This window comes from Pongo abelii, chromosome 7, assembly GCF_028885655.2.
Source record: "Pongo abelii isolate AG06213 chromosome 7, NHGRI_mPonAbe1-v2.0_pri, whole genome shotgun sequence".
Classification (NCBI taxonomy): Eukaryota; Metazoa; Chordata; class Mammalia; order Primates; family Hominidae; genus Pongo; species Pongo abelii.
Window position 1 is genome coordinate 102127480 of NC_071992.2, and position 15840 is coordinate 102143319.

At 40.1% G+C, this 15840-nt stretch overlaps 1 protein-coding gene across 10 annotated transcripts in view; it reads left to right on the forward strand.

Moving 5' to 3' along the window:
- The first annotated feature begins 375 nt into the window (after nucleotides 1-375).
- WWP1 (WW domain containing E3 ubiquitin protein ligase 1) overlaps nucleotides 376-15840 on the forward strand; it is a 127847-nt gene continuing 112382 nt past the window's right edge. For 7 of the 10 annotated variants that reach the window (XR_008528061.2, XR_008509176.2, XM_024250992.3 and 4 more), the window contains exon 1: nucleotides 376-508. The gene's annotated coding sequence lies outside the window, so the exon portion shown is untranslated. The remainder of the gene's footprint in view (nucleotides 509-15840) is intronic. The other 3 variants (XM_024250993.3, XM_063726707.1, XM_063726710.1) reach the window with 1 other exon arrangement.

Sequence of the window (15840 nt, forward strand, 5' to 3'; positions counted from 1 at the left end):
CCCCGCCCTTCCCTGCTATTGGCTGTCCGTCCCCCTCCGCTCGATCGCTCGGAAGACGCGGAGGAGCGGAGCTTTCCTAAGGCAGCATCCGAGCGCCCTCGCTGCGCATGCTCGGGGGAGGCGGATTCCGGGTCCGGAGTTGGAGGCTTTGGGCGGCCGCGGCGTAGAGCGCGGTGCCGGGGCCGGCGGGGAGGCGCGCGCTCGGGGCGCGGCGCCGGCGACGCGGCCACGCGGCGCGCTCCCGAGGAAGGGAGGTGTGGGGTCGGCTGGGGGTGGCGCGTGGCCGGGGTGGGGGTGGGGGGAGGGTCGGGTGTCGGCGAGCTCCGCGTGCGGGTTACGAGTGGCTGCTGGCGGCCTGGGCTGCCGGGGCCGACGACTGGGTGGCTGCTGCCGCCGCGCCTGCTGCGAGATGGCGATCTTGGGCGCGGAAGGGTGAGGGCGCCCGCCGCAGGAGGAGGTGCCGCCGCCGTGGCCGCCCGGCTGCCGGGAGCCGACAGCTTCGCGCCGGGTAAGGACGGCGCGGCGCGGGGCTGGGGGTGCGAGCGGGCAGGGCTGGAGGGGGCACGGGCCCGGAGCCTTGGCCGCGGTGCTGGGCGCCCGGCGCCATCCGACCCCGGGCTGGACCCTCCTACGAGCCGTCGGCGGACGGTCCGCCCTACCTTGGCTACCTTCTCCAGCCCGGGAGTCGGGAGTTTTCTGGGGTGGGGTCATGGGTCTTGCCCGGAGTTCGCCCTGGCACAGGCCTGTGCCAATGATCCTGGAGCGGAGCGAAGTGTTTCCGTGACTCTGCAGCCGCAGTTCTTAGGCTTCCTTAGCCTTCTCTTCGCCTTCCTCCACCTTTCCCTAACACCTCCCTGAAAACACAAATATATGGACTCATTGCCCGTTCCCTGATTTTCACCCCAATTTCAGCGTTGCAAACCAAGGACTCCAGCCTTGGAACGTCTTTTTCTGACATGTTTTTATCACTCCCCGTTCTTCACCGACTCTGCAGCTCCCCATCCCCCGCCGCCCCCCCAGCGCAACCCCCACCTCCACCTTTTGTGACCTGGTAGGTTCCAGTGACCTTGCAGATTTTACCAGTCCTTATCTTGTCTGTGACTTAACACGACTCTCCTTTCATCTTCGTGTTCTTTTTTAAAAAAATTTAATTTTGTAGTTTGCTCCTTACCTTTACGACCTTTAAATGATCAGTCTTGTTCACAGTCCTTTCTTTGCTCTGCCGATTTGGAGTTTTCTTTGCTCTGGTAAATACATGAAACCTTCATTACCAAAGAAGAGTAGTGTCTGTTATAATTTTGACATTTTTACTCTTTCAGAATAAAATATTTTCCAGGGGCTTGATTTTGCCTTCTTTTTCTATTTGATAAGTTTAACAAATTTTTGTGTGTGTGTGTGTAGGTTAATGTGGAACAAGATTTGGTGTTTCTGCTTTAAAATGTTACTGGTAATAGTAGTGGGAAAAGAAATCATGTCCAAAGTTATCTTTGTTTTCCTCATTTGGTGTTTTTACCTGAAATACTTGGTTTACAGTTTCCTGCATTTTTTTTTTTTTAACAAGAGTTCGTGTTTATGTGTAAATCCACTTTACCTGCCTCACCAAATCTGTGTGTATTATACAAGCAAAATGCACCTTTTAAAAAAGAAAGTCATTCTTTTATTGTGTGACTTGTTTTTAGCCATCAAGTAGTAAATTAGCTGCGACTAGAAATGATCATTTTTCATAAATGGTTAGTATTTTAAAAAATGGAAAGTGTAGTGGCCAAGTGTTGGGAGCTACTCAGATTGAGAATTGTAAAGTATGTGGAATAGTTCTTTGGGACATAGCTTATTAACATTTTCAGATAGTTCTTACCTTAAAATGTGAAACTGCTGGTAAGATCTACATCAGGGTTTTGAAAAGCAATAATTATGAGCTACCGGCATAATACAGGATGTCACAGATAAAGTTTCTGCCTTCAAAGAGATGGTAATCTTTGCTGTTTACCCCACGGTGGCTGAAATTTCCTTTACTTCCTTGTACAGTTGTTAAGCATTTACTGCATAATTGTGGGAGGTATTTTGGGAAATACAAAGATGAACCGATTAGCAATTTCTGCCTTCACACTAATTAGGTAGATAGTGCTATACACAAATGCCCTATTTGTCTTTTAATATATACGTTTCATAAATGGTACCAAAATCCTCTCAGAAGTCAACTTCAAAGAGAGTAGAGCTCAGATCTTACTTGGCAAGGTAGGGATAAGAGGGTTAGTTTGTAGAGCTTCTGGCTTCTGAAATCGTGGTTTTGAAGGACGATTATGACTTTGGATAGGGAGGAAAGGTAATCCAAGCAGAGAGGTATCTCTAAGAGAGCACAGAGTTCCTGTTTGGGGAAAGGCACGTAATTATGTTTGGGTGGAACATAAACTTATTTGTACCAGGATAAAGGGTGATAAAACTTGAAGTAAAAATTTGGACCGGTTTATGGGTTGTTTTTAATGCCAGGCTTATGACCTTGTATTTACTAGGTGGTGGGGCTTCCACAGATGATTTTGAGTTGGGAGTGAAACAATTTGAACACTTTGTTTCAGAAGGATTAGTGGGATAGAGGCCTGTAGTGTGAATTGAGGTAGGGAGAGCCTGGAGATAGAAAGACCTCCCAGTTGTAGTCATGGGTAGTGAGGATCTGAGCTGTGGTGCACGCGAATGGAAAGGAAGAAAGGAAGTCGAATAGCCAAAATTTGATGAGAGGGCAAATGAAGAAAGTAAAAATAACTGATTCTGATCCAGGTTGGTTGGGAGAACAGTGGTACCATTTTGAGCAAGATCTTGAAGCTTTACCCTCAGCATATGTGTGCTACTTTATGGGGATTACTTTTGGGGGATTACTTTTTGGGGATTACTAATTCTTGGTAAATTGGGGATTACTAATTCTTGGTAAATTGGGGATTACTAATTCTTGGTAAAATGCTGGCCTGGAAAATTTCCATATGCGCCTATGCTTTGTGGATGTAATTTTAGGGGAGTCCATGGACCACCTGACGGTCATCCATGACACTCATCTCAGAATTACTTGGAGCTTTTTTTATTTTCGAGGCAGGATTTCTTTCACTCCTGTCCCTCTGGCTGGAGTGCAGTGGCTCTTTCTGGGCTCATTGCAACCTCCGCCTCCCAGGCTCAAGAGATTCTCCTGCCTCAGTCTCCCGAGTAGCTTGAACTACAGGCGCTTGCCACCACACCCGGCTAATTTTTGTATTTTTTTGTAGAGATGAGGTCTCACTATTTTGCCCAGGCTCGTGTTGAACTCCTGAGCTCAAGTGATCAGCTTGCCTTGGCCTCCCTAACTGCCGGGATTACAGCGTAAGCCACCGTGCCGGGCCTACTGGGAGCTTTTTAAAACAGTAGAACCTTCAGGTTCTTCTGTGTACTGATAAGAACTCTTACTGTAGAGATATGCTGTATATATACAGAGACACAATGTTACATTTGTGTTGTGGTTTACAGTTTACAGAGAATTTTGACTAATGTTATTTGCTATTATATTACAGAATAAACTAGCCCTGGAGTTTAAATGATTTGCCTGAAGCATCATTCAGCTGGTGGGTAAAATGGAATCAGGAGATTGTTGACAATGATGGTTTTCTTTCATGTATGAAGATAATACAGTGGCTTTACCATCAATTAAATATAGTTACTGCCTTTAAGTGACCTTGTCAGTAAGACTAGATGATCCCACAAGATTTCTTCTAGTTTTTAACATTTTGTGATTCTCGAGTCCTAGACTTTCATCAGAGTATCTACCCTTCTTGTTTAATATGTGCATGAGAGCTGGTGAGTCTGAGGGATGAATTGGGTAGAGAAGAGCAGTTAGCAATATCAGATCATTCATTTGGATTGTTACTTTCTTTGTATGTCTCACTTTGGGCTGGGGAGTAGGGAGGAGAGAGGTGATGTAAGTGAAATAAGAAACTTTAAGAACTTTATCGGGAGGCTGAGGCAGGAGAATGGTGTGAACCCGGGAGGCGGAGCTTGTAGTGAGCCGAGATTGCGCCATTGCATTCCAGCCTGGGCGACAGAGCGAGACTCTGTCTCAGAAAAAAAAAAAAAGAACTTTATCTTCTCTATTCATTTATACCTTCAGAATACTCTTTTCTTTCACGAAGCCTTTATCAAATAAAAATGGAGACTTTACAATGTAAATGAAGATTCCTACTCAGTTTTTCTTGGGTGGGTTAAGTAGCTAGCTAGTATGGTTAAAGCGTAGTGTGATCGGTAAACAGTTGACCTTTCGGCACCTATGAGATTATCTCCCTGGTAATAGGTAATCATAGCATGTTATTACATGTTAATAAACTTTGGTTTCATAATTATTAGAAAGACTGGGTTGTTTTTTACTCTTTGTATAAAAATATGATACAATTATAATGAACATTGGAAAATCCAATAAATTGCCCTTTATAGTGGTATCCAAGGAACTAGTTACTAATACTTAATGGAGGAAAAATGATAAAAACATACATAGATGAATTTTATTGTTTTTGCTGGCATTAAGAATTGTACTATACCTTATGTTAGTATAGCATTTCACATTTGTAAGTAATAACTATATTTATCATTTGGTTCTCATGACAACTGATAAGTAGGTGTGTTAGGAAGTAATAATTGCTTTATATTTTATTTTATTGTATTTATTTATTTTTGAGACAGGGTCTTGCGCTGTTGCCCAGGCTGGAGTTCACTGGCACAGTCATGGCTAAACTGCAGTCTAGACCTCAGCATCCCAAGTACTTGGGACTACAGGTGTATATCATGACACCCAGCTAAATTTTTAAAATTTTTTATAGAGATGGGGTCTTGCTGTGTTTCCCCAGGCTGGCCTCGAACTCCTGGACTCGTGGCCCTCCCACCATGTCCTTCCAAAGTGCTGGAATTACAGGCGTGAGCCACCGCTTCCGGCCAATCATTGCTTTTTAGATGAATATGCTGAGGCTAAAAACAAAAGTTTAAAAAGTTAAATTTCCAAAGTATGTGGCTAGTTAGTGGCCACAATTAGAACTATAACTAAAACCCTTATTTTTGTTCCTATGTCAGTATTCTTTTCCCACCAGACTTCTTACTCTTCATGTACAGTGGAACATTAGTTAAGAGCTGTATGTGAAGGATATTAATTTACCTGTTTGGAATGTGTTAAACTTTTGTACCGTGTAGATGTAAACTTGTCAGTTTTTTCCTTTGTGTTAAAATGGTAATCTCACTGCAGTGGCCGTTGGTAGGTGATATTTAAATTTGTAAGCATTGTACCACAGAATAGTTATTCTCCTGTCAAGGATAAAGCAAAAGTTGATTTCTTATCTGGAAAAGTACATTGATGAAATGTAGATATTTATTTTATTTTGAAAATTTTGAATTTAATTCTGTTGCTTTTACAGATGAAGTTTGTGTTTCCCTTTTATAAAAGCTTAGTCTTTGAAAATTTACATTTTTTGAGGATATACATCAGGATCTGATTTCCAAAATATATATAGATTGGGTATCCCTAATTCAAAGTTTGAAATGTTCCAAAATGGGAAACTTTGAGCTACCTACATTACTCAACAGAAACATTCACTGGAGTATTTCAGATTTTGGATATTTGGATTAGGGATACTCAACCTATATCATGATATTTTATTATTTTTGGTATTAGTTCATGAGCTCTACCATTGAAAAAAACCCAAAGATATTAAAAAGCCCTCCTTAGTGGACACTTCAATTCATACATTTGAACAACTTTTTTAGGGAATGTATAATGTAAAACCATATTTCAGATGGTTTGTAAGTTATAAGGAAGACTAGCATGGTTTTTAAGTTATAAGGAAGAGTAGCATTTGTTGATTTAGTCTTGACATTTCTTTTTTTCTTTTTTTTTTTTTTTGAGATGGAGTTTCCCTCTTGCTGCCCAGGCTGGAGTGCAGTGGCGCGATCTTGGCTCACTGCAGCTTCCGCCTGCTGGGTTCAAGAGATTCTCCTGCCTCAGCCTCCCAAGTAGCTGGGATTACAGGCATGCACCATCACGCCTGGCTAATTTTGTATTTTTAGTAGAGACAGGATTTCTCCATGTTGGTCAGGCTGGTCTTGAACTCCAGACCACAGGTGATCTGCCTGCCTCAGCCTCCCAAACTAATGGGATTACAGGCGTGAGCCACCACGCCTGGCCTAGTCTTGACATTTCTTAAACCTACAGTTCACTCACAGCACATACTGGTGTACCTACTATGTGCCAGACATATTTCTAGGTGCTGGGAGTACAGTGTTGAGATGACAGATATGAAGCCTTTCCTCTTGGAACCTGGAGTTTAGTGGAATCACTAACATTAACAAGGGCATAGAACTTTATCTTCTCAAGTTGTAATTTTGCAGAGTGTAATTAATTATACCTCTCCTTTTTCTGGGGTTTGAACAAATTATGCAGAACACACAAGGAACCAGGTGAGTGTTGTTTCAGTTATGTACTGCTGTGTAGCAAACAGCCCTAAACCCAGTGACTTAAAACAACCATTTTCTTTGTTACAGTTTTGCTTTCCTGGGTTGGGCTCAGTTGGACAGGTTTTGCTGGTGATCACTCTAATGGCTGCTTTTCTCTCCATGTAGGCTTTCCAGCAGAGTTGCTGGCCTTACCTGGTAGCTGATGGCTTAGGGCTCACAAGAGTGCAAAACAGAAGCAACCAGATGTTTTTTTTTGAGAGGGAGTCTCTGTCACCCAGGCTGGAGTGCAGTGGCTCAATCTCGGCTCACTGCAACCTCCACCTCCCAGGATCAAGCGATTCTCCTGCCTCAGCTTCCCAAGTAGCTGGGATTACAGGCGTGCACCACCATGCCCAGCTAATTTTTGTATTTTAGTAGAGATGGGGTTTCACCATGTTGGCCAGGCTGGTCTGGAACTCCTGAGCTCAGGTGATCTGTCCGCCTCAGCCTCCCAAAGTGCTGGGATTACAGGTGTGAGCCACCGTGCCTGGTCTGCAACCAGATCTTCTTAAGGTTTAGGTTTGTAAGGGACACAGTATCATTTCTGCCTCATTATACTGGTTAAAGCAAGTCACAAATCTAGCCCAGGTTCAAGGGTACAAATGTGTGAATCCATTTGGGGCCACCAATGTAACAGATTACCATAAATTTTATTTAAGTGTAACATCAGCTTTATTATACCAAAACAGGACTTCTGGAAAACTGTTTTGGAAGCCGAAGCTTAGGCAGCTTACTACTTTCCTCAAATCTGGATTTTGAGTCTGAGCATGCCACAGGGAAGGCTGAGTCTAAAAAGTGCAAATGACAGCACATCTGGCTTACTACTCAGATGGGAATAGCTAGCACTCTCCTTGGTTAGAAAAGAAGAGAACATTTGTGGCCTCTGAGGTTTTTCCTAGTATGCCACCATAATGGGGCAGGATTAACTTGCTTTCTGCTTGAGGGCAGTGAGATCTAACAAAGTACAGGACCCGAGAGTCCATGCTGCTCGGAAGTAGTGATTTACCCAATCTCGTGAATTGGAACAGACAGCATCCCATGCAGAAAATGGGCCACAGATGGGCAGAGATCGATTCCCTCTGCCCTTGTGATTGGATTTGAGACCTAGGGGAGCAGGGTTTCTTGACTATCACTCTGGCCTTGACCAGAGTGAGCAACCTGTCCCCCCACACTCCCAGCCCCAATGGCATTTTCTGTTTGCAATGTCTTGAAAAAGCTTGGGATAAGCTACTCTTCCTTGGAGAGGTGTCATTACAGTGGAGAGAATTCTCTTTCCTTCTAGAGACTGGAATGGTAATCCTCTCTTATGGAAATACAATGAATAAGGTGCTGCTTCTCCTTTCCAAGAGCAGGTAGATTCATTGATTGCTATCCGGGTTTTTCTTGCTTTATCACTTAACCTTATCCACTATCGCTTTATTTTAGTCTTAGCAGTATTTTTTGTTTGTTTGTTTTTAGTTCAAGTTGGCTGCTAAGTAATGCCATGGTTAAAGGTGAAATGAAGAAAATGAGTGTTTAGTTTTTATTACATTATAGCTTCTGAGTGGAGTAGTGAATGCATTTCATTTTAAGAATTTAGGTTATTAGTGCATAGCTGTGAAGCATTTTTGAAGCATTTCATGTACACTAAAAAACGGGCCCCTGCATCCTAATGCAAATCTCTTTGCAAATTTCTGAAAATAGTACATTGGCTGTTGTGGGGAGGAGTTTGGTAATTGGATGTACTGAGAAACATGATTTATAGAAATAGGAAAGGCCAGGGCACAAAGAAGGGCATGGATAGAGTTACATGAAGGTGCTTCTTGATGGCTCTCCTCCCTACCCTAAATTACTTGGATAGTTAAAAAATATCCTAGCATTAACAGAATGTAGGTATGATAGCCTTTTAGGAAACGAGGAAAACAAGTTCTTTTGATAGCTGCTCAGTATACTCATAAATCTGATTGACTGGGCTGGGTGGAAGCCGACTGTTGAGTCCTGACTTGAAATTAGGATACTGTGGTTACATATTAGCCCCAACTTGCCAAGATGTCCTACTTTTTGTCTGTGTTTAGTTAGACTGGGGAAGAGAATTAGTTAAGTGAACCTGTTTTGTATAAAGTAGGATATTCTTTACCTTAGAAGTAAACAAACTAGATTGCTCTTCTCTTTTTAAGTTTTTAACAGTAGAGGCACTTTTGGCATACAGGTTAAGAGTCACAGTTTAAAGTCAGGCAGACCTGACTTCTGGTAGTATTGCTTAATGGCAGAATTGCCTCAGTTTCTTCTTTTGTAAAATGTAAAGAATACCATCCTTAATGGATTTTTGTAAGGATTAATTGAAATAATGTTTATAAAGCAGAAAGCATGGTGGCTAGAACATAAACCCTTAAATCATGTTTATTGCTCATAATTCAGTATTATGAAGTGGAAAATTCAAACAAGTATTCACTTTGCTGTGAGCTACTCATTTCTCAAAGACAGTTCTAGCTTCGTTTTGGCATGGGCAGAGCTCCTTATCAAATTTCCACCCCCAGCTTTTTTTTGAGACAGGGTCTCCGGCAGCTCTGTCTCCCAGGCTATAGAGCAATAGTGTGATCATGGTTCATAGCAGGCTTGACCTCGGGGGCTCAAGCAATCCTCCCACCTCAGCCCCACAAGTAGCTGGGACTACAGTTACGCACTAACATGCTCAGCTAATTTTTTTTTTTTTTTAGTGGAGATGTTGCCCAGGCTGGTCTTGAATTCCTGGGCTCAAGTGATCCCCTCTACCTCGACCTGCCATAGTGCCGGGATTTACAAGCATGAGCCACCAGGCCTGGCCAAATAAACAAAAAAAAAGTTGCTAAAAGGGTAAGCACGAAATCTGGGATACTGACTTAACATGGCTGGCAATATATCAGCTAGTGATGGTTTTGCCGTGCAGCCTGGGAACAAGAAATCATTAACACCATCATTAGATGAAATATAGTATAGACCAGTGTTTGTCAAAGTGCAATCCTTGTATAACAGTCGTCTGGGATGCTTATTAAACATGTTCATTCTTGAGTATCCTTTGAGATCTCTGATATGGTCCTTGAGAGTGGAGCTTAGGAATCTTCATTTTTTGCAAATATCTCAAGAGATTTTATGTGCATTAGTTTGAGAACTGTTGGTAGAAACTGAGTTGGTTATTTGGAGTCCTAGTGTGCTCTGTCAGAGTTCATTTTTCTAGCTAGCTAGCTAAAGTATTCCTTTTTTTTTTTTTTTTTTTGAGAAAAGGTCTTGTTCTGTCACCCAAGGCTAGAGTGCAGTGGCAAGATCATGGCTCACTGCAACCTTAACCAACCTCCTGGGCTCAAACGATCCTCCCACCTTAGCCTCCCTACTAGTTGGGAGTACAGGTGTGTGCCACGACACCTAGCTAATTTTTTATTTTTATTTATTTATTTATTTTTTATTTTTTTAAGACAGGGTCTTACTGTCACCCAGGCTGGAGTGCAATGGCGCTATCTCGGCTCACTGCAACCTCTGCCTCCCAGGTTCAAATGATTCTTGTGCTTCATCCTCCCGAGTAGCTGGGATTACAGGTGCATGCCACCACGCCCAGCTAATTTTTGTATTTTTAGTAGAGACGGGATTTTACCATGTTGGCCAGGCTGGTCTCGAACTCCTGGCCTCAAGTGATTCACCCGTCTTGGCCTCCCACAGTTCTGGGATTGATTATAGCCATGAGACACCGTGCCCTGACTGATTTTTTATTTTTCGTAGAGATGGGGGTCTTACCTTATTTCCCAGGCTGGTCTTGAACTCCTGGACTAAAGTGATCCTCTCACCTTACCCTCTCTCCCAAAGTGCTGGGATTAAAGTTATAAGCCACCATGCCCAGCCATCAAGTATTCTTTAAGTACACATGTGTAATGTAAATACAAAGAGAGCTTAACATCTGAACCTTCCAGTCGTTTAAAACAGCCCAAGATAATTGCCAAGAACTTGATCCAAACAAACTAGAAACTTGATACAGGGTGATTACAGTGAGGAGTAGGCAAGAGAAATGATACTGCAAAGAGATGTCCATTAGGCTTCCTTGTTCAAAACATTTCCTCTATACTTCTTTCTACAAAAGCAGAAATTATTTTGAGTGAAGCTAATTCTTTTTAAAAAATGCCTACTAAAAGTTAAGCTAGAAGTTATGATTCATTATTAAATAGTCTGATTGCTTTTCACTTAGCTAAGGTAAGCCACTTAAAAATAGAGATTTTTGACTGAAATGTGTCAAATTTGGAATTTGGTCTTTTGACTAGAAAGTAGGTTGGTTGGGGGCATGATGTGTCTCTTATAGGGAAAAGCCTTTGCTTAGGGTAAGGCGTTGACTTGGAAAGTCATGAGAAAATGTTTGAATTTTAAATTAATGAAAGAAACAAAACAAATTCAAGCTAATCTCTAACTGTTATTTAGGGCCACAGTGATGACACCTATGGGCTACCTCACTTAAACCCTCCTCAGTCCTGTGACCAGCAGGACCCAAAATCTGATCCTGTCGTCAGAAGAGTAGATCTTTTTTCCTGGAAAAACCTAAAAATATGGTTGAAATAAACATAGGTTGCTATGTTAGTAATTTTGTGGTCAAAAATATGCCAAACCCATGATTTTTTTTTCTCAATTGGAGTAGAAAGGATTAGTTGGCATTTCTTTTTGAGGAGCCTATTGTTTTTTTTTTTTTCTTCTTCTGAGACGGAGTCTCACTCTGTTGCCCGGGCTGGAGTGCAGTGGTGCAGTCTCAGCTCACTGCAACCTCCACCTCCTGGGTTCAAGCAATTCTCCTGCCTCAGCCTCCCAGGGATTATAGGTACCTGACACCCGCTGGCTAATTTTTATAGAGATGGGGGTTTCACCATGTTGGCCAGGCTGGTCTTGAACTCCTGACCTCAAGTAGATCCGCCTGCCTTGGCCTCCCAGAGTGCTGGGATTACAGGCTTGAGCCAAGGCACCTGGCCATGAGAAGCCTATTGTATTTGTGTTTGTTTTCACTGTCTCTTTGAGCCCTTTCTTTCGAGGAAAAACAATAGCCATCTCTTTTTGTCTATGCCCTGTGAAATATTGTGTCGATGTTTACAAGTGAATACCGAACAGAACGTATATATTATACTTGGGAATACCATTTTTCTAGGTTAAAAATTTTGGTAATTGTAACTTGTTTTAAAGCTTTCTTTGTGATTTAATTTTTTCATTAACGTATTGGCTATTTAGAGCTTGGGCCTTAAATAAAGTAAGACAAACCTAGATTTGAGTTTTGGCACCCATGGGCTGAGTGCTACTGTTTAAGTTAACTTCAGTTTAAGCCCTAGTTTTATCATATGTAAAGTGAGAATAATATACCCAATTCATGGGTTTCTTGTGTGACTTAAACCTGGTACTTAAGTTTTCAGTACATATTCACTAGGCTGGGTCTATAATACCTTCTCATTGATGTCAGATCTATTTCAGAATTTTCTTGAATTTTGGAAAGGTAATCCATTCCATATGCTGTTAAATAAAACCGCAGTGAAGTCTAGGGCAGTGCCTGTAGTTTGGCAAATGCTTGTGTGTGGATAAGTAAGGTTAATAAATAGCCACACATCAGGTCAGATTTTGTTGCTAAATGAACTTGCAGTTTTTTTTTAGCTTTTTGCATTTTGGATCTGTGGATAAAGGATTGTGTCCCTGTATTTTGGATTCTGATACTTTCCTCTAAGAATAAGGAATATCTGATGAAAATTTATCCTTTACAGCATGCTTTAGAATGCTTAAGAAGAGTATTTGTAAATAGTGAATTAACATTGTGTATCTATTACGTGAATAACTTGAAAATATCTTTTATTTATTTATTTATTTTTATTTATTTATTTATTTATTTATTTATTATTATACTTGAAAATATCTTGAAATTTTGTATTTATAACAAAATGTGGCAGTACTGTATTCCTTTCAAGTTCTTAAATGTAATTTCTAATCCTTACTGCAGGTGTGTGAGGGGCTTTCTTTACCTACTTTTCTCTATATTGTTGTGGAAATATGGAAGAAAAATATTGAGAGCTTCTGTGCCTCAGAGTAATTGAGAGTGTGGTTAGAGTGGTGGTGATCAGGGTGGGATGGGGTTAGGAAATTAACTATTATTGGGCACCTTCTTATTCCTGATTCTAGAAAGAGTTCCACTTTCCCACAGTTAATATTAACACCTTTTTTAAAAAAAACCCTCACAATACTATGTTAATTTGGTGTTATTATCCTCATTTAACAGACAGGAAAACTGAGACTCAGGTTAAATACGCACAAATAGAGTTGAAGTTTGCATGTAGGTCTGTCCGACTTAAAAACTGTTCTCTACATTACATTACCAAAATGTGCTCTTCTCAAACTTAAAATTAGCACTTTGGAATTGAAGAGTTAGGACATCTCCATGGCTGCTTAAATGCTGATAAATTAGAATTCTTAATGTATTAAGAAACAATCAGGAGATGTTTTGAGGTGAACATAACTTTGAGTAATGATATCCTGATGATGAGCACGGTGTAGAAGAGTGCTAGTCTCATTAGCAGTTCTGGGTTTGGCCTACCATTAAGAAGCTCTGTGTTTCTGAGTAATTCTCTTAATCACCTCTCATCCTCAGCTCAGCTCCATGACTCTGCTTTCTGCTGCTTCATAAATGCAGCAAGTATGTGTATTTCAGGAATGCCAAAATATTAAAAATTTTTGAATTTTAAGGAAAAAAGTCTGTTAAGCAAATATACTATTAAAATATCAGTTTGAATAAAGTGACCAATTACTTATGGAAATGTTTGTGTCATTTTGAAATAAGAGTTTATACTGAAGTTTGATCAGAGTGAGAATGTCATGTTGTCCTGAATGCTTTCCCAGAATACATGGAAATTATGTATTAAACATGATCTCTAACAGCTTACCTACTCCATTGTTTATGTGCTTATACTTTTACACACTTATCTTTTTACAATTAATTGTTCTTTCTCTTTTAACCTTAAGGAAAGGTATTTTCAAAGGCTAGCTTAACAGCCCACAAAACCACCTGATGTAAGCTTTAGTTCGTAAAATAAGAGAATGGTAACTTCAGATTGATACAGCAAACTTCTCAAAAATTTTAAGGCATGGGTTAGCTCAGCGCTTCTTATTTTGTATTTTGTTTCTGAAGTGCGTATGTAGGGAAAGAGCATTAGCTTTGAGACCAAGGAAATCTGGCTTCAAATTCAGACTTACTAGTTTCATGGCCCTGGGCAATTTACTTCAACCTAATTTTTCTTATCTGTTAATGGGACTAGTAATGATGACTGTAATGGATAATTGATAATATTAGAGATAATTTTTTTGTAAAGTGACTGACATATAATAGGAGCCCAGTAAATGTTTGCTGCTGTTGTTATATTTTGGAGTCAGAGGCCTGGTTCAGTTCCGTGTTTAAGACTGGCTGTGTTTTCTGCATCACTCAGGTGCCCCACCTAAGTGTATGAGGTCTTGGGCTTTATCATCTTACCTTTCTGCCTAGCAAGTATATACACAGCTCTTTTTATATGTTAACTTATGTTGATTCTGTAAGTTTGGAACCCAAGTTTTAATGTACTTAGTGTTATTTGAATCATGTTTTCTTCAGAAACATGCAGCATAGGAGTGGGAAACCTGTTTCCTGATGTTCACTAGGGTAAGGGGAAAAACTATCAAATGCATACACATATATATTTATATATATATTTTTTACTCTAAAAACTTTGGTATTTGGTATAATATGCAAACATAATATTGTATAAGAAACTGAGAAATTATAGCAAATTAAAAGAAAAAAACTACCTCATTCTCAGTACTGTACTGATACCATTTAGGTTTATCTTTTGTTGACATAATAGAGTAATGATGCCAAAGAAAGCCCTATGTTTTTGTCTGTCTTTTAAAGGTCCATAGCTCCTTAGGTTAAAAATTGGAATAGTTGCTGCTAAGTTTGATGAATACATTGTCTTTTCTTTCTAATGTTTTCTGGTAAACATAGTAACTGATATCCTTTCCTGCAATGGAGGAAAGCTGTCAATTTCATTTTGGGGAAGTTGGTATAATCTATTTTAATAGTTTTTAAAGGTTCTTTTTATGGTGCAACATCACCACCTTGTGGCCTTCTAGAATATTGTTGCAAAGTTGTTTCCACAACTGTAAGCATAAATTAAATTGTTCTCTGATGTTGGCCAAGGACTCCATCTAGTTTGTAATGGATAGCTTTTTACTGTAAATAAGGGTGGAGAGGAGAAAATAAAATGATTTATATACAAGGATTGCAACTTTATAAAAGTGTATTTGAGGAAAATAATTGTATAAATCATTGTGAGGTTGGTATAATTATGGATGGTTTCTGTGTATTTCATATTTTCATGAAATATACACTATTTTCAGTGAAGTAATTCTAAGCTAAAAATTATCAATATGTTCTATGTTTCAATTATCATTTAATAAGAAAACTGAGGCCGAGTGAAGTTTAGATGCCCCATCTCACTCAGCCATTTAATATAGAACTGTTTGTTGTCTAAAACAGTGTTTTCTAAACTGATGACTCTTGGAGGGATATTTTCCACATGAGTCTTTACACTTTTTTCTTTTTTTATATGACTGCTAACAGCCAAATACTCTTTTCGTTTTGATGATAACTTTAAGGGGAAAAAAATCAGTATGAAAAGTATGATGGTTCATTTAAAAGAGCATCTAGAATAAATAGGCCATTTGGTTTTACTGCTCATATTTACTTAGTTGTTTGGGCATTTGGTTGACACTAAGTATTCTTCAGTAGCAAATATGTATTAAACACTTCCAGTATGCCAAGCTTTGAGGGAGGCAAGCTAGATACAGTGGTGAGGACTTGCCCTGGCATTCTTGGAATTTAGTATTCAGTGAGATAAATATAGCTGTTTTGATGACAAAAGTGTAATATCAGGGATTCTGGATAAAAGTAGCTATAATTTGTTTTGTGTTAGGCATCATGCAAAGGGATTTAGGTACTGTTTTTTAGTCTCAGCAATTTATTTTGGAATTTTGCTTTGATTTTGCAGGAACAGTGTATATGCACACAAATAAGTATTGGTGGAAGCCCTGACATACCTCCATGGAACGATAGTTTTCTTTGTAAAGTATTAACGGTTTGGCTGTTACAGTTCCAGTGGGCTTTCATGGCTTGATGTTGGTATCCTACCACCATTTGTCACAATGTTTCTGTGGGAAAATCTGTCTTGTATTCCAAGAAGCCATCTTTTCCTTAAACTTTTGGGGTCTAATGTTTGACAGTTTGGGGATTAGTATATGACTTCTAAAGTGTTTGGAATGTTTAATTAAGGTCGGAGAGTATCCAAGTGTAATAAGCTTCTCTCTTAT